Below are 25,286 nucleotides of genomic sequence, written 5' to 3' on the forward strand. Positions count from 1 at the left end.
GAGGGGCATTAAAAGCGTCTTGTTAAGCTACTGGGACCTCCACGTCTCTTCTGAGGGGCATTAAAAGCATCTTGTTAAGCTACAGGGACCTCCACGTCTCTTCTGACGGGCATTAAAAGCATCTTGTTAAGCTACTAGGACCTCCACGTCTCTTCGGAGGGGCATTAAAAGCGTCTTGTTAAGCTACTGCAGCCTCCACCACTTTTCCAAGGGGCATTAAAATCGTCTTGTTAAGCTACTGGGACCTCCACGTCTCTTCCGAGGGGCATTAAAACCGTCTTGTTAAGCTACTGGCACCTCCACGTCTCTTCCGAGGGGCATTAAAACCGTCTTGTTAAGCTACTGGGACCTCCACGTCTCTTCAAAGTGGCATTAAAAGCGTCTTCTTAAACCACTCTGAACTCCACAGCTCTTCCAAGGGGCATTGAAATGTTGTTTTTAATTACCTCTAACCTCCACGACTCTTCCAACTGGCATTGCATTTCCTCCTAATTTTAGTCAGCTTTTGCTTTTCAATGCAAAGGCGAAAACTAAGGGAGACCCACTCCCCAATGATGGGTAGAAGGTTTTTAGTACCCTGTAATCCACGTCTATTTCAAGGGGCATTGCAGTTCCTCAAAATTTTTGGTAGGCATTGCACTGACTGTATGCTCTATAACTGTGTAGCTGAACCGCTCCTTTTGTTACAGAAACATATCCTACAAGACATATGTGGTTGACTGGCCTGATATTGATGTGATTGGTCCCTGTTCCTCCTGCTCTTTCTCATTTGCCGCCACCTCATCCATCATTTATCACCTGAAGCTTTGTTTTAACGGGAGTCATAGAACTGGGATAGTAGCAGGAAAACATCCAGCAATCCTCGGAGGAGGTAGGATATGCGCCAAAACGCTGACCACCTCAGGCCTAGCCGCTACTACATACATGCGCTTCCATTCCAAGAAAACAAATCAGATGCTAACATCTATCATCATCATCATGCTCCTCACCTTGGAACTCTCAACTCCCCTGATGGAGAAGCCAGGGCCCACCGGAGGAGTCTGGTTCTCTGGTGGGCTCGTCCAATGCTGCCCTAAAGCAGGCCAGGCTAAGAAAAGTGTGCGGGAAGGTAACAGGAGAAATAGGGGCGGCTGGGGACCGTTTATGGACACCCGGCCGCCCCCAGGCGGCTGGGGACCGTGTGTGGACACCTGGCCACCCCCTGGCGGCTGGGGACCGAGCGTGGACACCCGGCTGCCGGGCAGCTGGGGACTGAGTATGGATACCTCGCTGCCGAAGCAGCCATTGAGGTAGTGGCCAGCTTTGGCCTCCTCCAACCTAAAAGTCCCCATTTCAAGTGCAAGCTAGCAGTATAGTATTGCAGCCTGCGGGTGGGTGGGTGGTTGGCTGCATATTGCAAGGAATGGGAGAGGTGCAATTGAACACTGCCCTGGACAAGGACTTGCACGGGGATAGTTGCAAGTCTACATCTTCTGATGCGGCATGGATGATTTCTGATGGGCACACTTTTAGGCAGTGACCTGGGTGTCAGAGATGCTTCCAGATGTCTTCCCCATGCTGTTCCCATGTCTTTTCAGCACAGTATGCATGTGTCACACAGCACATGGCCAGATATGGTTGTAAAATGTTAAAATGACATTTCCTGGTGAATGCATTTGTCACAGTTGAAAGCAATACAAAAGTGCAAAAACGCATAAAAAATGCTACTTGTGAACATAGCCCAAGGTGTGGAGGAGTATTTTTTTGGGGGGTTATTTATTTTACCTTATACACAAGTCTTTACCCTGGAAAGGTACTTCCTTAACATATTTCACAGGAAAGCAGTTTCAGTTTCGTTTTTGAACGTTTTATTGTGAGCCCTTAAAAGTGGCTTAATACATCTGACCACGTTGGTGACAGCAGTGACCTGGGGGTCAGAAATGCTTCCTGGGGTGTCCCCATGTCATTTGAGCACTGTCACTATCGTCTTGGGCACTTGTTAGGCTTTTAAAAGACTGCCGGGGGTGCCGCCGCAAAAATGCTCGGGTCTCCCATAGACTAACATTGGGCTCATTGCTCGGGTCGAGCACCCGAGTATCATGGCGAGCTCGGCCCGAGCTTCGAGCACCCGAGCATTTTAGTGCTCGCTCAACACTAATTATTTTCCATTAATGTCAGGAGCATCAAGGACAAGTTCAGACGTCAGGCTGTTTATGCCTTTCTTACTTCCCAGTTGTGTGATGTTTATATGTTGCAGGAGTGTTCCCTCCCCTCCTCTAGGTCCTTCAAACACCTGGCCAGGGAGTGGTACCACGGTCCATCCTACTGGTCCATTGGGGGTGACTGCAAGTCTGCGGGGGTCGCAATTCTGATCAGGGGGGTGCATTCACGCTTGATTCCATCCAGGAGCTCGTCTGCAGCAGGGCTCTTGTCGTAGATGGCAACTGGGCGGGAGAACCTGTCAGGTTCATCAATGTGTATGCGTCCCCACTGAAGAATGAGCGTTTGGAGCTTTTCCAGACCCTGCGGCTTCAGTTTGCCACCACCAGGACCTTAGTGATGGCTGGGGATTTCAACTGCACCATCGAGGAGGATGGTCGTAGTTCCGGCACATCTGCCAAGTTGGACATCACGTCCAAGCTGCTCTTCGAGATGGTAACCGAGGCCTCTCTTCAGGACGTGGTGGGCTCCATGGGGAGAGGCTCCATGAACTATTCGTGGAGCCGACCCGATGGCTCGCTCCGCTCCAGGATAGACTTTGTGTTCACCTCGCGGGCAGTCAGGCAGAGTAGGCACTCAATGGTCCCCTGCTTCTTCTCCGACCACAGAGCCAATCACTTACAAGGTGTCCTCGGCGACGGTTTTCCGTCCGGCCCCGGCTCCTGGAAGCTGAATTGCGCTCTCCTGGCTCAGGCTGAAGTCATGGAGGAGCTGAGAGCATCCTATGCAATGTGGTGGTCCTTCAAGGGTAGCTTCCAAACAGTCTCTGATTGGTGGGAGTATGTTAAACTTGAGTTTCGCTGTTTCTTTCAGGCCAAGGGTCGACAACAGGCGTGTGAGAAGAGGAGGGACTTCAGAGGGCTGCAGCGCGAGCTGTGGTCACTGCAGAACCTCCTCCACTGCGGCTGGGACGTGAGGGAGGAGCTGGAGGAGACCAAGAAGAGCCTGAAAAGGCACTTTGAGGAGGAGTCCAAGCAAATCATCTTCCGTTCCAAGGTGGAGAATCTGGAGAAGGGTGAGAAATGTAACTCATTCTTTTTCAGGAAACTCCATGCCGGCCACACGCCCCTGAACGAGCTGCGAGACAAGAGCAGAAACATGCGACGTGGGAAGGAGGATGTGATGAGGGTCATCAGCGACTTCTACAGCGAACTCTACTCCCACAAGAATACCGACCCCGACGCTGCTGATTAGTTTCTGTCCGGTATCACTAACCATCTTGATCCTGCAGGCACGGCAGCCTTGGACAAACCTCTGACGGTGGGCGAATTGCTTTCTGCCGCTAAATCCTTTCGGACCGGCAGGACCCCGGGTAGTGATGGGCTTCCAGCTGAGCTCTATGTAGCGCTGGGAGACCTCATCTGTCTGGACCTGTTGGACCTGTATGAGGAGATGGTGGTGGAGGGTATAATGCCTCCGTCATTGAGAGAAGGATTGGTCAGGATCCTGTAAAAGCAGAAGGGAGAGAGGTGCAACCTGAGGAATTGGCGTCCCATCACTCTGTTCTACGTGGACTACAAGATCCCGGCCAAGACAATGGCGACGCGACTGAAGACGGTCATAGGACGGATCATCCACCCGGACCAGACCTGCGGCATCCCTGGACATCGCATTGCAGAGAGCCTCACTCTCGTGCGGGACATGGTTGACTACATCAAGGTCCGCCGCGCACACGCGGCCCTGGTCTCCTTGGATCAGGAAGAGGCCTTCGACCAGGTTTCCCACGAGTTCATGGGCCAAGCTCTGCACCGGTTAGGTTTGGGTAACATGTTTCATTCGTATGTCCGTCTGATGTATTTTGACATCCACAGCTCGGTGTTGGTGAAAGGCTGGAGGACTGACCCCTTCCCTGTTCGCTCTGGGGTCAGACAAGGCTGCCCTCTATCACCTCTTCTTTTTGTTTGTGTTATAGAACTCTTCACAGAGGCTATCCAGCAGAATGGAGAGATCAGAGGGATCACGGCACCGGGTCCGGAACGACACGAGGTCAAGTGCTCGCTCTACATGGACGACATCACCATCTTCTGCGCTGATCGTGGTTCTGTCGACGCCCTCGTCCAGATGTGTGAGAGGTTGGGCCGAGCATCAAGGGCCAAAGTCAACTGCGGGAAGTCGGAAGCCATGCTCTTCGGGGATTGGCAGTTGGCCTCCTCCGCCCCTTTCCCCTTCAGCATCCAACCTGATTTCCTCAAGGTGCTGGAGTCTGGTTCGGGAAGGAAGGAGCGGCCCTCAAGCCCTGGCAAGAACGCTTGGCCAAGGTGAAACAACGGATCGGACTCTGGAACCTCAGACACTTCACTTGTGAGGGTAAGGCACTCGTCCTGCGTAACGAGGTTCTGCCCGTGTTGCAGTACACGGCGCAGGCCTGGCCCCTACACTTCACCGTGTGCAGGGCCATTACCAGGACGGTGTTTCACTTTTTCTGGGGATCCAAGATGGACAGAGTCAGGTGGGCTGTCATGTACAAGGAGCCTCGCAAGGGTGGGAAGGGCGTTCCAGATATCCCTACTCTCCTGCGGTCCTCTTTTGTGTGTGATTGTGTCCGCCAGACTTTGCAAGTCAAGAATGGCTCTGCGGGCAGGTCCATGTCTCGCTTCTTCCTGCTTCCTCTTTGGAGGCGACTCGGCTGGGACAAGTGGGACAGCTCCTTCCCCTACAACTGGATGATGCCATGGTTCTACGGAGATGTCGTTTGATTAGTGGGGGAACACCAACTGGATGGACTCAAGCCCAACTTGTGGAAGCCCAAAACTATCCACAAGCTCATCAGAGCCAAGGATGACGTGGAGAACATCACAGGACTTCACCAGGACACGCTGGAGACTGCGTGGACAAATGTGTCATCTGACAGGCTGACCAACGGGCACAAGGACTTGTCGTGGATGGCGATTCAGGGCGGACTGCCCGTCCGGTCATTCATGCATGCCCGGAACCTGTGTGCAAGACCCGGTAATGCCCAAGGTGCCCCTTCGTGGAGGAAACATCTTTGCACAATTTTTGGGACTGCCGATTTGCACAGCGCCTGTTGACTGCCCTTGAGGATGACCTGAGGAACTCTGTCCCCAGAGTTCGCAACATTCTGTGCTTTACAGACTCTTCCCTGGGGTTTATACCATCGGAGCCATCCAGGAGGCTTGGCGCCTTATGAACTGCTTCAAGGACGCCGTTTGGGTCGCCAGGAACTGGCTCATCTTGAGGAGGGAGAGGATGTCCATCCAGGACTGCCGCAGGCTGATCCACAGCCTGCTCAGAGACTATTCAATCGTGGACGGTCCGGAGGACGAGGATGAGGATTAAACCCCTTTTTCTCCCCCCTTTCCCCTTATGTATCTTTTCTTTCAATAAAGCTTCGGGCCTGTGATTTTCCCCTCCCCATCCCCTCTTTCCCACTCCCTATTCCCTATCACCGTTCATCATACTGTATTGATTGACATGCTTTTTCTTTCAGATTGAGTGTTTTGTGTAGCATAGGGGTGTGATGTGTCTAGTTAGTGCGTCGTATCCTTATGCTATGTAAATATGATGTAGAATTCTGTGTGTACTGGGCTGCGGCACTGGACACTGTCTGTTAACTTATTTATTGTGCTAATAAAAGAATTTATTCAATCAAAAAATCTGTTCTTATCAGTTTAATAGCTGATACGTCCCCTATCTGGGGACCATATATTAAATGGATTTTTAGAACAGGGAGATGGAAAAAGAGCTTGCTCTGTCCACTCCACGCATTGACCTGGTATTGCAGTATTTCCAGGAGCTGTGCACCCCTTCCTAATGCCGTTTCCAAAATCAGAAAGAATTGAATTCAATGCATTTTGTTGATTTTGCTTGTTTGTCTGTTTTTTGGGTGGACTTTTCGGCTTTGCTTTTCTTCCCCTCATTGGATTTTTCATGTTAAAAGTTGCATAAGCCAGATGACAAACTCGTTTAGGTTCAACTTGTGCAACTCTGCTACATTTACTACATGTGCATTGCTTCTACCAATGTATTGTATTGTATAGTATTGTATTGCATTGCATTGCATTCCATTGGTTTGGATTGTACTGTAATGCAATGCTATCTATCTAGCTATCCCCTCTTTCCTTCCTTTTTGACCAACAGTCATATTAGACAAGGAATTTGGAGTTTTCACCTAACTACAGGTGGTGAGATAAGCTGCACACTATAAGTGTTCTTTTAGTATATTGTTGCACACACACCATCTATTTAGCAAATGCCCTTGTTATCAACTGCAGCCATTTAAACTCACCTGAGCCAACAGGTAGGTGCTGCTGATTACCCTGCGCTTACAATTTCTTTTTTGGCTTGCTACAATGACTTTTCTGAAATGTTGTCTCCCTCTGGTGGAGCATTGCAAGAAAGCGTTTTCCAGTTTGTCAGGGAGCGCTTCCAGGTGATTTATTACTTACTCCAAATCTTTCAGGAATAATCCAGTTTATTTTTATACAAACAACGCGTTTCGGCTATACATAAATTTAGCCTTCATCAGGTAAAATCATAATTGTCTTTTAAGGATGCATTCATATAGAATAAAAAGAGGAGGAGGAACTAATCCAACCCCTCGATCAATTTTCATAAATTAAAAATGCATGTGCACTTCTAGAAGGTATTAAGCAGTTAATTAAAAGTGAACTCTGTATTGATTTAAAAAGGAAAAAAAAAAAAGAAAAAAAACATCACTATATATTGTTCTTTCCTATTCAAAAAAAAAAATTTCTCTATAAAATGAATAAGATTATTTGTCATATGACTCCATTTACTATCCTATTTACTACTTCACTGATAAGGGAAAAATATTTCTCCCGATTCTAGAATATAACGATGTCAACAATATTAAGAACTCCATTTTTTATCTTATCTACTACATCACCAATAAGGGAAAAATATTTCTGACTGAGCATCGACTGAGTCAGACTGCTTTTGACCTTTAGTAATGTCCACAAAGCTGTTTCTGGGGTCACCCGGACTGACCCTGCAGGCATCAGCAGGAACTCCTGCGGAACTAGCCGCAGGCGGATGAGAGCCACCACGAGACCTTGTCCGCATCGGACAATTACTAAACAGGTGAGTAGACATTTCGCACCCACTGCAAGTCGTACTGTTCTTACAGTCCTTTGAGGCATGACCCCATTGTCCACAATTGTGGCACTGACTCATCCGCTCGTTCTTACAATTGCTCTGCATGTGACCAAGGTCGCCACACCTACGAAACCTGAACGGTTGTCCATCATAGAAGAGGTAGCTATGGTCTCTTCCCAGCACCACTGTGGAGGGGGGGTGCATAAGGCCATCACCCCCAGGGTCAAGTCTGAAGCGTACCATAAAGCGTTGTTTCCCATTCCAGAAACCGCTCCGACCTTTGACGTTCCCCGTAAATCTGCTCAGGAAAAGCTCAATGTCATCTGTGGACAAATGGGGATTAAACATGTATACCACAAGGGGAACGTCAACTCCGCTATAGAGACCCGTAAAAATCACTCTGTCCAACAGCTTGCTGTTACGCTGGCTCTTAACACATTCGTAAAAGTGCTGGCAGGCAACCTTGGTCGAAAACATGAGAATATATGTACTCTGCCCCTTCTCCTGCAGGCAGTATACATCGTGATCCTTCATACCCAACAGATCTCTCAAAATCTGTACATAGAACTAATGGGGGTTGTTATATCTGACGTGGTTTACTGGAACCTCGATACGCACCGACTTCCTGATCTGGCTGGAGCCAGTAGAAAATTGAAATGCAATCACAACAAAATGGCAAAGGCTTACCGTTACCACGGGCTCGGCCTTTCGCCTGGGGATCGCAACTTGTTGCCCGGGGACTAAGCCAGCTCCTTAATAGCAAGAGGTGGGTGAAGTCCCACCAAAAGGTGAGACAATCCCCCCAGGGCAAAATGCCGGGTACCCTGGGCACCTCTCAACCAAGACCAAGGCAGCAACCGTTAGATCACTGCACTTGATCTCAGCCAAAAGGCCAAGAAGCGATAACCAGAATTGGTTTTGGATTACTGTGGCACCATCGGATCCTGAAAACTCCATTTGTGGAGATGGACACCAGGACTCCTGTTAAGAAGACATGTTGTCAACCTCTAGATCCCTTACATTCCACCACTTTTCGGCTTGCTGCTGCTGCAATCCACGCGTTTTAGATCTGCATAACTCCACCTATTTTAACACACCACCCTCACCCCCTGCTGTTCCCACACGCCTCAACACCAGAGAGAGGGAGGAGAACCAATTAAGGGAAAAAAACGAGCAGCTGTCAACCCTTAGCAGGAGTGTTGCTGATTACCTACCTGCTGCTGCTGCTGGTTGTTCAGCAGACTGAACATGGCTGCTGTGCGCAGCCAGGTAAGGGTTAGAGCCTATTGTGACACACGCGCCCAGTGTTCCATTGCCACACTCCATCCACTGCAGGCAGGACATCTGGCTGGCTGAACACCAATAAGAAGCTCACATAGACAGCCATAAGCAGCAATTTAACAGAACTCAGTCGATGCTCAGTCGGTACCTTTGCTGAAAAACCCGGCCTCTGTAGCCAAGGTCACGCCTTTGCCTACTCCTTCAGGGGTCCAGGCTTCACCTGGCAGGGAGATGGCACCTTCTCAGAGCGGAAATGAGAGGGAATCAAAAAAGAGGCAAAAATCTGGAGCTGTTGGCACCAATCCAGATGTCCATCCAGATGCCCCTGCTGATGCCAGCGCAGATGTTGGACCAGATGTCTACCCTGAAACTGGTTTAGGGACCTGTCCTCACGCCAGTCCAGATGGAGGTCCTGATGCCAGTCCAGATGGAGGCCCTGATGCCAATCCAGACGGATGTCCTGATGCCAACCTAGACGGATGTCCTGATGCCAGTCCAGATGGACGTCCTGGAGCCATTCCTGATGGATGCCCTGTTGTCTACCTGGATGATATAGGTCGTGCAGTGGTTGGTGTCTCTGGTGCTGGTCCTGGTGGTCATCCTGCTCCGGGGATGATGTCCCTTGGTGTTCCTGGAAGATCTGAGGGTATTCCACCTGTTGCAGTGCCTGGAGAGGAACGGGTGGATTCGGAGGATCGGATGGATCTCAGCGCCAGTGGTAAGAGGAGTCATGAAGAGGCGCAGGAGGAGCATAACCTGCCTCAGATGTCCCGTAAAGTCTTTCTATGTGGTGCTGCAAAAATTCTCAGCCCAGAGGGGACTAACTTAATTGAGGATTTCATGGACTCAGATGAAATTGACAGTTTACGAACTGTGTCATCCCTTCCTTCACCTTCTCTGTCACAAATTATTGATTCACATTCAGAGTATAATGAATCAATAAAAAACACTTAACATGGCAGAAATCCGTGTTGCCTCGCTAAATGTGAGAAGCCTAAAGAGCCCTTTTAGACGGGCTGCTTTGTTTGCTTGGTTAATGACTCTGAACTTTGAAATTTTTTTCCTGCAGGAATGCGGTATTGATCATGATTTGTCATACCCCAATTTAAAAAAGGACTGGTCAGCAGGACCCTCTATTTGGTCAGGGTCCGATGAAAATAAAGCTGCTGGGGTTGGTATTTTATTCAAATGTCAAAAGGTTAATGTTTTATTCGTCACTGAAATAGTTCCAGGTCGTGCCTTATCAACTCATGTTATTTTAAATGGTTTTACCGGTCGTCTTATTAATGTTTATGCATCCCCAGAGAAAAATGAGCGTGCTTCCCTTTGAAGGCTGCGTTCACACATTGCTTTTTTTCCTGCGTATTTTTACGCGTGCGTATTTCCTGCTTTTTTTACCTGCGTTTTTTTACGCAGGTAAAAAAGCACCTCCTTTCACACACTGCATTTTTTCCTGCGTTTTTTTACGGAGGTGCAAGAGAAATGAAGTGTGAGGATGGACACCTGTATGTAATGTAATGTATGTGTATGTATGTAATGTAATGTCTGTGTGTCTGTGTGTACTGTCTGTGTCTATGTGTCGTGTGTGTGTGTGTGTGTCCCCATAGCAGTGTATGTACAGACAGCTTTTGGCTGCAGTACATACACTGCTTTAAAAGAAAAAAACTATGGATACTCACCTATCCGATGGATGGGAGAGGCGTCTGGTCCCACCACTGCCGGCATCTTCAGTGAAGCGATGACAAGCCGGCGTCGGCTCCGGTCCCGCCGCTTGCAGCTTCCTGCCGTAAAGCGATCACAAGCCGGTCAGCAGGAAGCTGCAAGCGGCGGGACTGGAGCCGACGCCGGCTTGTCATCGCTTCACTGAAGATGCCGGCAGCGGTGGGACCGGACACCTCTCCCATCCATCGAATAGGTGAGTATCCATATTTTCTCCTGCGCCTCCATCAAAAATCTATGGAATTACGCAGTGTGTGAACACTGCTGCGTAATTCCATCGCTTATAATGGGCACAATAGGAGAAAGCGCAGGACGCAACTGCGCAAAGAATTGACATGTCAATTCTTTATGCAGCTGTGCTTTCCCGCTGCGTAAAATCACGCAGTGTCTGAACGGCAAAGTGAATTTTCCATTCACTTTGCTGGCAGACACAAAGCACATTGCATATTTTGAAAAAGCGCGCGCAAAAACGTGCGCGAAAATACGCAATGTGTGAACGCAGCCTTAATGTCATTCCTTTGTTTTTATCAGGTCCATCCCCTGTGATAGTGGGAGGGGATATTAATTGTGTCATTTTGGGGGAGGGGAGGAGTGGAGGTGACACTACTGGAAGAACAGACAAAACATCCAGTCTGTTAAAACATTTGATAACGGACGCTTGGAGAAGCTTGGAGAAAGTCCTATACTACTGACCCTGGACATACATGGAGGGGTAGAGGGATGTCATCTCGTATTGATTTTATTTTTTCCTCTTCTGATGTTTTTAAACCCAGGAATGCTGGTCTAATAGAAAATATTTTTTCTAATCATGTATTATTATACAATGTATTGCAAACTCCACAGGATGCAAAAGTTGGAAAAGGTATGTGGAAATTGAATGTGCTCTTACTAGAAGACGAACTGGTAAGAGCGGAGTTCTATGCAAAGTATGAGTCTTGGAGAAGACGGAAACACCCAAATCAGAGTGTGTTGGGGTGGTGGGAGTGTGTTAAAACCCCTATTAAAGAATTTTTTAGTAAAATTGGTAAAAGGAAGGCACGTGAAAAAATAAAATGTTTTAAAGATTTTAATGTCTCAATGCAAACTCTCCATAAGCTTAAGGAGTGGGGAGTGCCTGGTGTGGATGGTGAGATTGCCAAGATCCAGACAGAAATCCAAAAATTCCTGGAACAAAAGGGAAAGGAAATTATATTTAATGCCCGTGTGAAATATTTGGAAGAAGGTGAGACTTGCTCAAGATTCTTCTTTAAAAAAGTGAGTGATAAAAAACAAGTGATTACTGAACTAGAAGGCCATTTTAGAGCATACTGATAATTTTTATAGAGATCTTTTTAGTATTAAAAATGTTGATAAACCTGCTTTTACAGAGAATCTTAATGTTTTATCCCAGTTTTTAAATAAAGATGACCAGATTTTTTTAGCTAAAGAACTTTTACCCAGTGAAATTGAAGAGACCCTTAAGAGTTTTAATAAAGGTAAGGCTCCGGGATCAGATGGCCTCCCTATTGAATTTTATCTTTTTTTTTGGGATCTAATTAAGGAGGATTTTATACAAGTAGTCTGTGAAGCCTCTAAGTCTGATTTATTACCGTATTCATGGCGTAAAAGTATGATTACATTAATTTTTAAGAAAGGTGATAAATCAAAGTTGGAGAATTGGAGGCCTATTTCACTATTAAATACTGACTACAAGATTTTAGCTAAAGTTGTTGCTGGTTGTCTTAAAGCAGTTATTAAAAATATAATTCATCCAGATCAGGTGTGTTGTGTCCCCGGGAGATCAATCAGGGAGCATCTAAACATAATTCATGATCTTATCTGGTATCAAAAAGACAGAAGACAGCCACTAGCTATTTTATCTTTGGATTTTATGAAAGCATTTGATAGGGTCTCCCACTTTTATCTTTTTAAAGTTATGGGAAAGATGGGGTTCACTGATTCTTTTTATTCAGAAAATTGCGCTTTTATACAAACAGTCATCTGCCCGGATTTTAGTCAATGGTTTTTTAACTAGAGAGGTGGAGCTTCTTTCTGGTGTTAAACAAGGTTGCCCCATGTCCCCACTTTTATTTGTCTGCTCCATTGAGCCACTGTTGTGCCTGCTGCAAGGTGGTTAGGGGGATTTTTATTCCGGGTGGGGGTGGACAACAAGTTAAAGCCATTGGATATATGGATGACATATCTGTATATGGCACTATCTCAGCATCTATTAACAGAGCAATTCTAATTACTGAAATTTTTAGTGCTGGGACTGGGTTTAAGTTAAATATGTGACTGTATGATTATGGGTCAATGGGAGCCAGATCCGCCTAGGGTTCCCACACAAACAGTAGGAATCTAGATTCTGGGTGTCTTGTTTAACCCTGCTAATGATGGTATTGAAAACTGGGATTTGGTTTTGAACAAATTAAATCAGAAGATCTCTTTATGGCAAACTCGAAAATTAACAATGGAGGGCAAAATTCTTGTGATTAAGATGGTTTTGCTTCCCATCATTTTGTATGCCGCTATGGTTTCCCCCCCCCCCTAATTCTCTGTATCTTTAAAGACTTATGAAATCCATGTTTTATTTTCTGTGGGGTTCCAAAATGGAGAAATTGAGGAGGGAGGTGGTATATAAGAGCTAGAAAAATGGCGGTAAAGGGGTCCCTGATTTAAAATTGTTTTTATTTATCAAGTTTTTTGTATTTTGTTGCAAAAGCTTGAATAATGTTGGAGCTTTCTCTTGTTTTCTTAGATATACAACTGGGTTCATTTTCCGAAAGTTGAATTTCAGTATGACTGTTAATTATCCTTTTCTCTTATTTCCCTTTAGCAATACAGGATCCTGGAGAAGGTCATTTCAGAATATGATCTGACCCAAGTTGATTGTCAGCTTTTATTTGATCAACGTAAATTAACAGTTATTTGTAAGGGACATGAGGAGATGGAGGATGTGTCTAATTTTTCCATGTCCAGGTGCCGCCTGGTGTGGAACAACGTGGCCTGTCCTGCACTTAGCAACTCGCAAAAGGATTTAGCTTGGCAGGTTGTTCACCAATGTCTCCCTATGAGAGCTTTTCAGCATCATAGGGGGCTGGTGGCTGGTGCTAGATGTCCCAGAGAAAGATGCGCCCCAAACGAGTCAGTGTTTCATTTACTGTGGGATTGCCCCTACGCACAAGAGCTATGGCAGACTGTGGGCACCCTCCTAAAATGGATATGTGGTATACAAACCCTTAATTGTGACATTATAATATATGGAATAATTAATTGCCCTACCATGAAACAAGCACGAGTCGCATGGCTTATAATTAACTGTTTAAAAGAAGCTTTATGGAAAGTGCGTAATATATTATTGTTTAAACGTGAATTTATTCCTGTCAAAGATTGTATTGGACTTGCTCTTTGTGAAATGTTTACATACTACCTGAGAGATTGTGAAAAATTGGAATCAATGAAGCAAAAAAGCTATGGTGTTTGCAAATTTGGAATATGTATTTATTTATGTAAATTATATGCAAAACTATGTTTTATGATTTTCATGCTTTTAAGTGCTTTTAAAATCTGACTCTATTTGTTTTATGTCATATTTTATTCCAGTATTTGTGATTTGTTTCAAAGATTGTATCGGACATGTTCTTTGGGAAATGTTTTCATACTATCTGAGAGATTGTAAAAAGATAAAGTTAAAAAGCTATGGTGTTTGCAATTGGCATATGTATTTATTTATGCATATTATATGCAAAACTGTGTTTTATGCTTTTTATGCTTTTAAGCGCTTTTTAAATCTAACTTTGTATATGTTTTATGTCATATTTTATTCAAGTCTTTGTGATTTGTTTGTAATTTATGATGTATGTCTGATTTAAATAAAGCTTGTTTGAAACCTGATCTGTTCTTATCAGTTTAATAGCTGATACGTCCCCTATCTGGGGACCATATATTAAATGGATTTTTAGAACAGGGAGATTTAAAAAGAGCTTGCTCTGTCCACTCCACGCATTGATCTGGTATTGCAGTATTTCCAGGACTGGCGCACCCCATTCTTAATGTAGTTTCCAAAATCAGAAAGAATTGAACTCAATGCATTTTTTTGATTTTGCTTGTTTGTCAGATTTTTGGGTGGACTTTTTGGCTTTGCTTTTCTCCCCCTCATTGGATTTTTCATGTTAAAAGTTGCAGAAGCCAGATGACAAACTCGTTTCAGTTCAACTTGTGCAACTCTGTTATATTTACTACATGTGCATTGCTTCTACCAATGTATTTTACTGAAATGTATTGTATTGTATTGTATTGTATTGCATTTCATTGCATTGTATTGTACTGTAATGCAATGCTATCTATTTAACTATCACCTCTTTCCTTCCTTTTGAACAAACAGTCATATTAGGCAAGGATTTTGGAGTTTTCACCTAACTACAGGTAGTGAGATAAGCTGCACAATATAGTTGTCCTTTTAGTATATTGTTGCACACACACCATCTATTTAGCAAATGGCCTTGTCATCAACTTCAGCCATTTAAACTCACCTGAGCCAACAGGTAGGTGCTGCTGATTACCCTGCGCTTAAAATTTCTTTTTTGGCTTGCTACAATGACTTTTCTGAAATGTTGTCTCCCTCTGGTGGAGCATTGACTTCTTTATTTCATGCCTGTGGATTATAAAAAATAACCCAAAAAGTTTGATCTGTGACGTTCTTTTAAAGTGCTGCCTATGGCTGCCTGTGTGAGCTTCTTTAATGGTGTTCAGCCAGCCAGGTGTCCTGCCTGCAGTAGATGGAGTGTGGCAATGAAACACTGCGCGTGTCACAATAGGCTCTGACCCTTATCTGGCACTTGTGACTTTTTGGAGCGCACTCGGGTTTAGTACACATATTCGGGCTTTGAAAAAAAAAAATCTGTTCTTATCAGTTTAATATCTGATACGTCCCCTATCGGAGGACCATATATTAAATGGATTTTTAGAACAGGGAGATGGAAAAATAGCTTGCTCTGTCCACTCCACGCATTGACCTGGTATTGCAGTACCTCCAGGACCGGTGCACCCCCTTCCTAATGCAGTTTCCAAAATCCGAAAGAATTGAATTCAATGCGTTATGTTGATTTTCCTTGTTTGTCGGATTTTTGGGTGGACTTTTTGGCTTTGCTTTTCTTCCCCTCATTTGATTTTTCATGTTAAAAGTTGCAGAAGCCAGATGACAAACTCGTTTCGGTTCAACTTGTGCAACTCTGTTACATTTACTACATGTGCATTGCTTCTACCAGCGTATTGTATTGTATTGAATTGCATTGCATTGCATTGCATTGTATTGTTCTGTAAAGCAATGCTATCTATCTAGCTATCCCTCTTTCTTTCCTTTTGGACAAACAGTCATACTAGGCAAGGATTTTGGAGTTTTCACCTAACTACTGGTGGTGAGATAAGCTGCACAATATAGTTGTCCTTTTAGTATATTGTTGCACACACACCAACTATTTAGCAAATGCCCTTGTTATCAACTTCAACCATTTAAATTCACCTGAGCCAACAGGTAGGTGCTGCTTGTTACCCTGCGCTTAAAATTTCTTTTTTGGCTTGCTACAATGACTTTTCTGAAATGTCTCCATCTGGTGGAGCATTGACTTCTTTAATTTCATGCCTGCGGATTATAAAAAATAACCAAAAAAGTTTGGTCTGTGGCGTTCTTTTAAAGTGCTGCCTATGGCTGTCTGTGTGAGCTTCTTAGTGGTGTTCAGCCAGCCAGGTGTCCTGCCTGCAGTAGATGGAGTGTGGCAATGGAACATTGCATGTGTCACAATAGGCTCTGACCCTTATCTGGCTGCACACAGGAGCCATGTTCAGTCTGCTGAACAACCAGCAGCAGGTAAGTAAGCAGCAACACTCCTGGTAAGGGTAGACAGCTGCTCATTTTTTTTCCCTTAATTGGTTCTCCTCCCTCCCTCCCTCTGGTGTTGAGGCACGTGGGAACAGCAGGGGGTGAGGGTGGTGTGTTAAAACAGGTGGAGTTATGCAGATGTAAAACGCGTGGATTGCAGCAGCAACCAGCCGAAAAGTGGAGGCATGTAAGGGATCTAGAGGTTGACAACATGTCTTCTTAACGGGAGTCCAGGTGCCCATCTTCACAAATGGAGTTTTCAGTATCCGAGGGTGTCACACTAGTACGAAACCAATTTGGGTTATCGCTTCTCGGCCTTTTGGCTAAGATCAAGTGTAGGATCTTTTGAAAAGGCGGCTAAGGCCGTCGGCCGCCCTAGTAGATAGATACAATATGCACACTGGGGTTTGGACGCTTGTTAGTACGCCAGGTGGCTTATATAGTCATCTGGTGGAAAGCATGGCCCCCCAGGATCGACGCCATTGGGCTGGGGAAGATTGAAAGCCCGAAGTGTGAAGTGCCCCAGGAGTGGTGACCCTGGGGTGGCTTAACTCACTGGGTTTGGGAACCCCACTTGAGTTTATGGCACATTTGCACAAGCACTTCGTTTCACTCTTTAAGCACACACCCTTCTCCGGGCCTTCTGGCCTTAGGATGGGGAATTTTTGAAATTTCCGGTCGGAGGTCCGGTCAGTATTACGCTGAAACAACCTTCACTATTTATTTTATTTATTATATTTTTGTCACTGTGTGTCACCTATTCACGTGTGTCCACATGTCACTTGGATTTTGTCGGGATGCGGTTCCTTTACGGGTTCCTCTCTTGGCAGGTCTAGGGGGGGAGTGTGTGGCCATCAGGTTCCGCTCCCCCCTGAACCCCCCTGGCTCTCCTCTTTCGGAGGAGAGCATTGTTGGCTCCCCTCTTCCGGGAGGGGAGCACAGTCTTTGGCTCCCAGTGCCTTGCTCGGGTGAGAACTCGGGCAGGTGCTGGGGGTAAGATTGGGTCGCCTCTGGCTTCGGCTGGAGGTGGCTATTTGTCCCTGTTCCTCGCTGTGGCCTTCTGGCTCGGAGGGACGGGGAATGGTTTGGGGGACCCTTCTCCTTTTGGAGAGGGCTTCAAGATGACCAGCATCTTAGTGCACTTTTTTTGTGGCACTTGTCACTTTTTTAAGCGCACTCGGGTTTAGTACACGAATTCGGGCTTTCAAAAAAATAAATAAATCTTTCGAGAAGGCGGCTTTGGCCGTCGGCCTCCCTAGTAGACTGATACATTATGCACACTGGGGTTTAGGCGCTTGTTAGTACGCCAGGTGGCTAATATTGTCATCTGTTGGAAAGCATGGCCCCCCCGGATCGACGCCATTGGGCCGGGGAAGATCGAAAGTGTGAAGTGCCCCAGGAGTGGTGACTGTGGGGTGCCTTAACTCACTGGGATTGGGAACCCTACTTGAGTTTCTGGCACATTTGCACTAGCACTTCAATAATTCTTTCTTCGCACACACCCTTATTCCGTGCCTTCTGGCCTTAAGATGGGGAATTTTTCAATTCCTGGTCGAAGGTCCGGGCAGTATTACACTGTAAAACCTTCACTATTCATTTAATATTTTTGTTACTGTGTGTCCACTTTTCACGCATGTCCACGTCCTTACTAGGATTTTGTCGGGATGCGGTTCCGTAATGGGTTCCTCTCTTGACAGGTCTAGGGGGGAGTGTGTGGCCATCAGGTTCCGCTCCCCCCTTAACCCCCTCTGGCTCTCCTCTTTCGGGAGGAGAGCATTGCTGGCTCCCCTCTTTCGGCAGGTGCTGGGGGTTTCATGTTGACCAGCATTCTAGTGCACTTTTTTTGTGGCACTTGTCACTTTTTTGAGTGCACTCGAGTTTAGTACACGTATTCGGGCTTTCGAGAAAAAATCTGTTCTTATCAGTTTAATATCTGATACGTCCCCTATCTGGGGACCATATATTAAATGGATTTTTAGAACAGAGAGATGGAAAAAGAGCTTGCTCTGTCCACTCCACGCATTGACCTGGTATTGCAGGACCGGGGCACCCCCTTCCTAATGCAGTTTCCAAAATCAGAAAGAATTGAATTCAATGCATTTTGTTGATTTTGCTTGTTTGTCGGATTTTTGGGTGGACTTTTTTGGCTTTGCTTTTCTTCCCCTCATTAGATTTTTCATGTTAAAAGTTGCAGAAGCCAGATGACAAACTTGTTTCGGTTCAACTTGTTATATTTACTACATGTGCATTGCTTCTACCAATGTATTGTATTGGATTGTATTGCTGTTAGAACCCTCCTGTTTGTTTTTTCCATCTTGTGTTTTGCGGTCACGTGACCTTTTGCCTTTATATTCCAGCTCCGCCCTTTTGGCTATGCTGGACTTCAGTGTTTGACTGTTTCTCTAGCCAGGTGCTTCGGTGCCTTTCTCTGTCAGTTCGCTTGGTCCTTCTGGGACCTTTAGTACCTTTTTGTCAGTTTGTCTTTTGTGTTCTGCAACAACTTCTCTGTTTAGGAGGTGTCCCATTTTTGTCCCAGTCCTTAGTTCTTTCAGGGACCCCTCCCCTTATGCTATAGGTCTCCGTTCAGACAAGGACACTGCTGGGGACCCGCCTGGTGATAGCATTGTTCCCAGGGATTGGTCGGAGAGTCCAGATGGTCAAGTGGTGGAGGAGAATCCATCTGAGTCTGAAGTGGAGATGGGAGAGGAGTCTTCTAAGGAGGCTGGTGGTGAGGAGGAGGAGATTGACATTAACGTGGAGGTTTTGAGGAAAAGGAAAAAGGAGAAGTCGAGTTTGTTTAAGGGAGAGAGTGCCAGCAAAAGACCAGCTTGGCGTTTGAAAACTGCCCCCCCTAAGTACTCACGTAAACCGATGATCTCAGTTCCTAAACTTGTAAACCCATCTGATCTGGTGAACATTGAGGAATACTCAGACATGGACGTTTCTGGGGGTCCCTCTACCCCGGTCGGATTCATGTCGGATACGGACTCAAGCTCTGTTTAAATGATTTATGGCTACACTCAAAATCGCCTCACTAAACGTGAGGAGCTTAAAGGGCTCTGTCAAGAGAGCTGCTTTATTTTCTTACCTGATGACTTTAGATGCTGATATTTTTTTACTTCAAGAGTGCGGTATTGACCATGACCCTAACTATAAAAAACTAAGGGAAGATTGGGCGAGCGGACCTTCCATCTGCTCCGGTGAAAATGGATCGTGTGCTACTGGTGTTGGCGTCCTGTTTAAAAACAAAGACTTTAAAGTTACCTCGTTCACTGAAGTTGAACCTGGACGTGCACTAGTTGTAAATGTGAGTTACTGTGGATCCGAGTTCAAGCTGATTAATGTTTATGCATCTCCGATTAAAGAGGAAAGATCCAGTTTATTAGATATCATCAAACTCTTTATACCTGGTCCTACACCAACTGTGGTTGGCGGTGACTTCAATTTTATCCGGTCTGATGAAAATAGGACATCAGGTACTAGAAGGAAAGACAAAACAGAGATGCAGTTAAAAAATCTAATCGACGATACTTGCCTGAATGATGTCTGGAGAGTTATGAATAACTCTGAACCAGGATACACTTGGGAAAACAATCTCCTAAAATCAAGAATTGACTTTGTTCTGACATGACAGAGTTTTAAAGTGAATATAGTGGATCTAACAGGTAACGTCTTTTCTGACCACAAAATGTTGATTATTCACTTGGAATTGCCCAGTCTAGAGAAAGAGAGAGGTGTCTGGAAGTTGAACACTCTGCTGCTGGAAGATGAAAGTATAAAAGAGGAAATTTGAAATTTTATAAAAAACTACAAGGGAAAAAACGTTATTACAAAAGAATTCTAGAATGGTGGGAGTTTGTGAAGACTCAAATTAGACATTTTTTTCTTTTAGCTGGCAAAAGGAAGGCCAGACAGAATCAAAAATGGTTGAAAGACCTGAATACAAAACTGTAAACAGGTTACAAACTCAGAAATTCAGGGATAGATATGGAGGATGTTATTTTGCAAGTCAAAGAAGACATTAAAAAAGCAATTGAACAGAAAGGCAAAGAAATAATTTTCAACGCCAAGGTAGAACATATGGAAAAAAATGAAACATGTTCCAGGTTCTTTTTCAAAAAATCTTTAGAACGTAAAGAATTAATTAAAGAACTTGATGGTGAATCAACTAAAGATGGACTGTTGGACAAAGCGCAAATTTTTATCAAAATCTTTTTAGCGAAAAGAAAATCGATGCTGATTTTTTACCTGATGCTCTTAATTCATTGCAGAATCACCTTGAAAAGCAAGATCAAGAGTTGTTAATTGAAGATTAGAGATGAGCGTTGTTCTACTCGAACTGTTCGCCAATCTCAAATTCGAGCTGTTTTGGGCGGTGTTCGAGCCGGTCGGCGAACACGAACAATTTGAGAAAAATTCGGCTGTTCGAGGTTATGTTCGATAACTGTTCGTGCACCAAAATCATAATTGGATTTTTTCTCAGTAATGATGAAAATTAATGTTAATACGCAGTTTGAGTGTACAGCGGGGCGGGGGGAGGGGCAGGGGATGGATCTCTGCAGGAACAATGAAGATCTCCATTTTTTTTTCTCTTTCCCGCATTTGCAGTGGGGAGGTGCAATCTGTCAGCCTATCAGCAGCGCACACACGGAGCGAAGTGCTTTTTTTCACACAAGCAAGGGCATGTGTGATTGGCAGTGTATGTCACATGTCCTTGCCCTATAATACCAAGCCATTTTCCCCGTCGCCACCATTTTCTCACTGCTGCAGCTGCGTGTTAGACGGCACCGCTGTTGCTGTGTGCGCTATACCTTGTTAATTTCAAGCCAATTTTCGCACAAATATACAGATAGCTTGGGAGTAGGGAATAGTTGTGATTGCAGTCCTTTTAAGGACTAGGTTACAGCATTTCCTATGACTTTTATCAGGCAGGTCTGTGCTCTTAAATAGATAGATTGTGGGAGTAAAGACTAATTGTAATTGGAGTCCTTTTCAGGACTAGGTTACATCAGTTCCTATCAGTTTTTGCCAGGCAGGTCTGTGCCAGTGCTGTGCAAGTTTTTTTCACAGCATTTGGCTGAATCTAGCAAAGCTAATCCTTTTTGGCCTATTGCAGAGTGTGTTAGTCAGTGGAGTAGCCTATCTGTGTTGCAAGATATACTACCTGTGTATAGAATACCAATTTTTTTACTGCACCTAGTGAAGTAAAATCTTTTGGGCATAGCATCATTCTATTAGTCCATCTATACTGACCTCCATCAGGTTGCAAACTGAATATAATTTTTTTCTGCATCTAGCTCTGAAAAAATATTTGGGCTTCTAGCGGTGTGTGGGACTTGGTCTATTAGTCCATCTATACTGACCTCCATCAGGTTGCAAATTAAAAATCATTTTTTTCTGCATCTAGCTCTGAAAAAATATTTGGGCTTCTAGCAGTGTGTGGGACTTGGTCTATTAGTCCATCTATACTGACCTCCATCAGGTTGCAAATTAAAAATATTTTTTTTCTGCATCTAGCTCTGAAAAAATATTTGGGCTTCTAGCAGTGTGTGGGACTTGGTCTATTAGTCCATCTATACTGACCTCCATCAGGTTGCAAATTAAAAATAATTTTTTTCTTCATTTATCTCTGAAAAAATATTTGGGCTTCTAGCAGCGTGTGGGACTTGTTCTATTAGTCCATCTATACTGACCTCCATCAGGTTGCAAATTAAAAATAATTTTTTTCTGCATCTAGCTCTGAAAAAATATTTGGGCTTCTAGCAGTGTGTGGGACTTGGTCTATTAGTCCATCTATACTGACCTCCATCAGGTTGCAAATTAAAAATAATTTTTTTCTGCATCTAGCTCTGAAAAAATATTTGGGCTTCTAGCAGTGTGTGGGACTTGGTCTATTAGTCCATCTATACTGACCTCCATCAGGTTGCAAATTAAAAATAATTTTTTTCTGCATCTAGCCCAGCCAATAGTTTTGGCCTAATACCACAGTTTGGCCACTCAGCTCTGCTCGGTTACCATCCATTGTTTTTTTGTGCAAACAACTCCAGAGTTGTGAATTAGTTAACCACCAAAATGAGTGGAAAAAGGCCTGCTGCTGGTGGAAAGGGGAATAGGCGTGTTGGGAAGGGGAAAAAAGGTTGTGTCCGTGGGGTAGGTGCAGAAGAAAGACCATCTTCCAGCCAAATTAAAATGTCTACTTCTTTTAGCGGACAATGTGATAAGATCCCTTTCTTACGGCCACGCCAATCGCTACAAATTCCAGATGAGGCACAAAAACAGCAGGTGCTTCAACGGATATCAAGTGCTCCTTTAAGTGGGCTCTCCTCCACATCAACTTCAACATCACAAATACTCCAGTCCTCAAAGGTGTCACCCAAATCGCACTTGCTTCCTCACAGCTCCCAAATCTCCAGCTGCCCGTCTGAGTATGAGGTAGAACAGATGGTTGAGTCTGCAGAGCTGTTTACTCATACTATAGCCTGGGAATCAGAGGTCGACTCCAGCGCTTCTGTGAATCCAGACGAGGAAATGATCTGCACTGATGCCCAGAATCTTTATGAGTCGGATCCAGGACCAGACGCAGAAGGTTCTGACCATAATGTAGACCCTCATTCCCAAACTGTAACTCCTGTTGGTGGAGACAATGAGGAAGACGATGATAAGACTCAAATACCTGATTGGAGCGACAACTTTAGTTTTTTGTCAGGGCAGGAACAGGTTGGCTCTGAGGACGACGGGTGTGATAACGCACAGGGTGATGATGATGAGGTCGGAGATCCCACTTACTGTCAACCCACAGTCAGCCAAGAGATGAGGTCAGCAGAGGAGGTGGAGGAAGATGCTAGTGACGACGAGGTCAGGTTGCGCCTTCCTGGACAGAGACGTAGTACTGGAAGCACGTCAACAACTGCATCCTCAAACACAACTCTGCCTCTCACCACAAGTCGTGGTGGCTCTTCAGGTCGCATGGGTGCTAAGCCTTGCATAGCCTGGGCATTTTTTCAGATCGATAAAGATGACCCAACTCGTGTTATCTGTAACATTTGTCAGCAAAAGCTAAGTAGAGGCCAAAAAATACATAGTTTGAGTACTTCATGCATGAACCGGCACATGGACATGAAGCATAAGTTGCAGTGGGAAGCTCAGTGTGCTACAATGCGGCCTAGCCGGCCGGGCCAACCACCGTCTGCCATATCTTGTGCATCCGCGGCCTCTTCATCCTCTGTGACTGGGGGGACAGCAGTCACACCTGTTTTGGGGCGCAGACCTGCCACCTCTTTACCCGTAACAGCCAGCGTGATTGGCAGGTCATCATTTTCTTTGGAGGTGGTAACACCAGCTGGTGTTGAGCGCTGTCCGACATCGATAGCACCACCTTTGGATCAAGGCAACCTAACATGTCCGCCTGCATCTTCCTCACAGACCGGCAGTTTGCCGGGGACACCCTTATCAACCCCGTCTAAGCACAATAGCCAGCCCTCGGTCCCTCAGATGTGGACAAGTAAAAGACCATTTCCTCCTAGCCATGAGAAAGCTAAGAGGTTGAATTTCACCATCTGCAAGCTCTTGGCTACAGAAATGCTGCCTTTCCGCCTGGTGAACACAGAGGATTTTCGAGACCTTATGTCCGTCGCAGTGCCCCAGTATCAGATGCCCAGTCGGCACTACTTCTCAAAGAAAGGTGTGCCTGCGCTCCACCAGCATGTCGCACATAACATCACCGCTTCTTTGAGAAACTCTGTGTGTGACAGGGTGCATTTCACCACAGACACTTGGACGAGTAGGCATGGACAGGGGCGTTACATGTCGCTGACTGGGCACTGGGTAACTATGGTGACAGCAGGACAAGGGGCTGCTGTCCAAGTCTTGCCGTCCCCACGAGTTGTGCGTCAATCCTCTTTATGTCAAAGTTCCTCCACTGCTTCTGCCTCCTCAACCTCCTCTCGGTCTTCCACCTGCACCCAAAGCCTGTCTGGTCATGCCACAAGCTTTCTAACTGCGCAGAAGGGATCCTGCACACCTCCTTACTATGCTGGCAGTAGGGCTCAACGTCATCAGGCGGTTTTTACATTGAAATGTCTGGGAAATGTGAGTCACACAGCTGAGGAGTTGTGGTCAGCTCTGGAGAACCAATTTCATGAATGGTTGTCTCCACTGGACCTGAAACCAGGGAAGGCCGTGTGCGACAATGCTGCAAACCTGGGTGCGGCCCTTCGCCGGGGCAATGTCACACACGTGTCTTGTATGGCTCACGTGTTGAACCTGGTTGTCCAGCAATTTTTAGCCCACTATCCCAGACTAGATGGCCTTCTGCAGAGGGCACGGTCGCTGTGTGCTCACTTCCGCCGTTCGCATCCCGCAGCTCAGCGACTTACATCTCTACAGAAGTCGTTGGGCCTGCCACTTCACCGGCTAAAATGCGATGTGCCTACCCGGTGGAATTCAACTCTGCACATGTTGCAGCGACTGTGGCAGCACCGACAAGCCCTGGTGCAATACGTTCTGACGTATAGCCTGGGCCAACGAGATTCAGAGGTGGGGCAAATCACGCTGGAGGAGTGGTCTCAGATCAGGGACCTATGCACCCTTCTGCACAGTTTTGAAATGGCGACGAAGATGTTTAGTGCTGACGATGCCATTATCAGCATGACTATTCCGGTGATTTACATGCTGGAGCACATGTTAAACAGAATTCGGAGTCAGGTGGTGGCACAAGAGGAGGTGGAGGAAGTAGAGGAGGAGGAGTTGTATGCGGAAGGGCTAACATCTGCAAGGTCCAGACGGTCGGCAGCACCAAGGCGGCAGGCATGTGAGGGTGGGGGAGATGGTTTTACCAGGGCGCATGGTAGCAGCCAAACTAGTGAGGAAGGTGCAGGAGCCCAGGAAGAAATGGAGGACGAACTGATGGAAGACTCATCAGATGAGGGAGACCTTGATCACATTTCTGTTGTGCGAGGTTGGGGGGAGAGGACAGAGGAAGGAAGCATGATTGTTACCTCGCCACCAACACAACAGGGACTTGGTGCTCCTGGATGCGCAACACACATGAGTGCCTTCTTGCTGCACTACCTGCAACATGACCCTCGAATTGTGAGAATTAGAAATAATCCTGACTACTGGGTTGCCACACTGTTAGATCCCCGGTACAAAAGTA

The 25,286-nt window shown here is 45.7% G+C and overlaps 1 non-coding gene and 3 pseudogenes across 1 annotated transcript; all 4 read left to right on the forward strand.

Annotated features, from left to right (window-relative positions):
* The first annotated feature begins 5,772 nt into the window (after nucleotides 1–5,772).
* On the forward strand, nucleotides 5,773–5,966 carry LOC141174703 (U2 spliceosomal RNA). The gene has a single exon (XR_012252960.1). It is a non-coding gene; the product is annotated as a U2 spliceosomal RNA (small nuclear RNA).
* An 8,162-nt stretch (nucleotides 5,967–14,128) lies between these two features.
* Nucleotides 14,129–14,301, forward strand: LOC141174705 (U2 spliceosomal RNA; annotated as a pseudogene).
* An 825-nt stretch (nucleotides 14,302–15,126) lies between these two features.
* Nucleotides 15,127–15,306, forward strand: LOC141174704 (U2 spliceosomal RNA; annotated as a pseudogene).
* A 2,712-nt stretch (nucleotides 15,307–18,018) lies between these two features.
* Nucleotides 18,019–18,187, forward strand: LOC141174706 (U2 spliceosomal RNA; annotated as a pseudogene).
* Nucleotides 18,188–25,286: the final 7,099 nt, after the last annotated feature.

Source organism: Phyllobates terribilis, unplaced genomic scaffold (genome assembly GCF_046119375.1).
Source record: "Phyllobates terribilis strain yellow unplaced genomic scaffold, ASM4611937v1 Scaffold_13__5_contigs__length_258822181, whole genome shotgun sequence".
NCBI classification, from domain to species: domain Eukaryota; kingdom Metazoa; phylum Chordata; class Amphibia; order Anura; family Dendrobatidae; genus Phyllobates; species Phyllobates terribilis.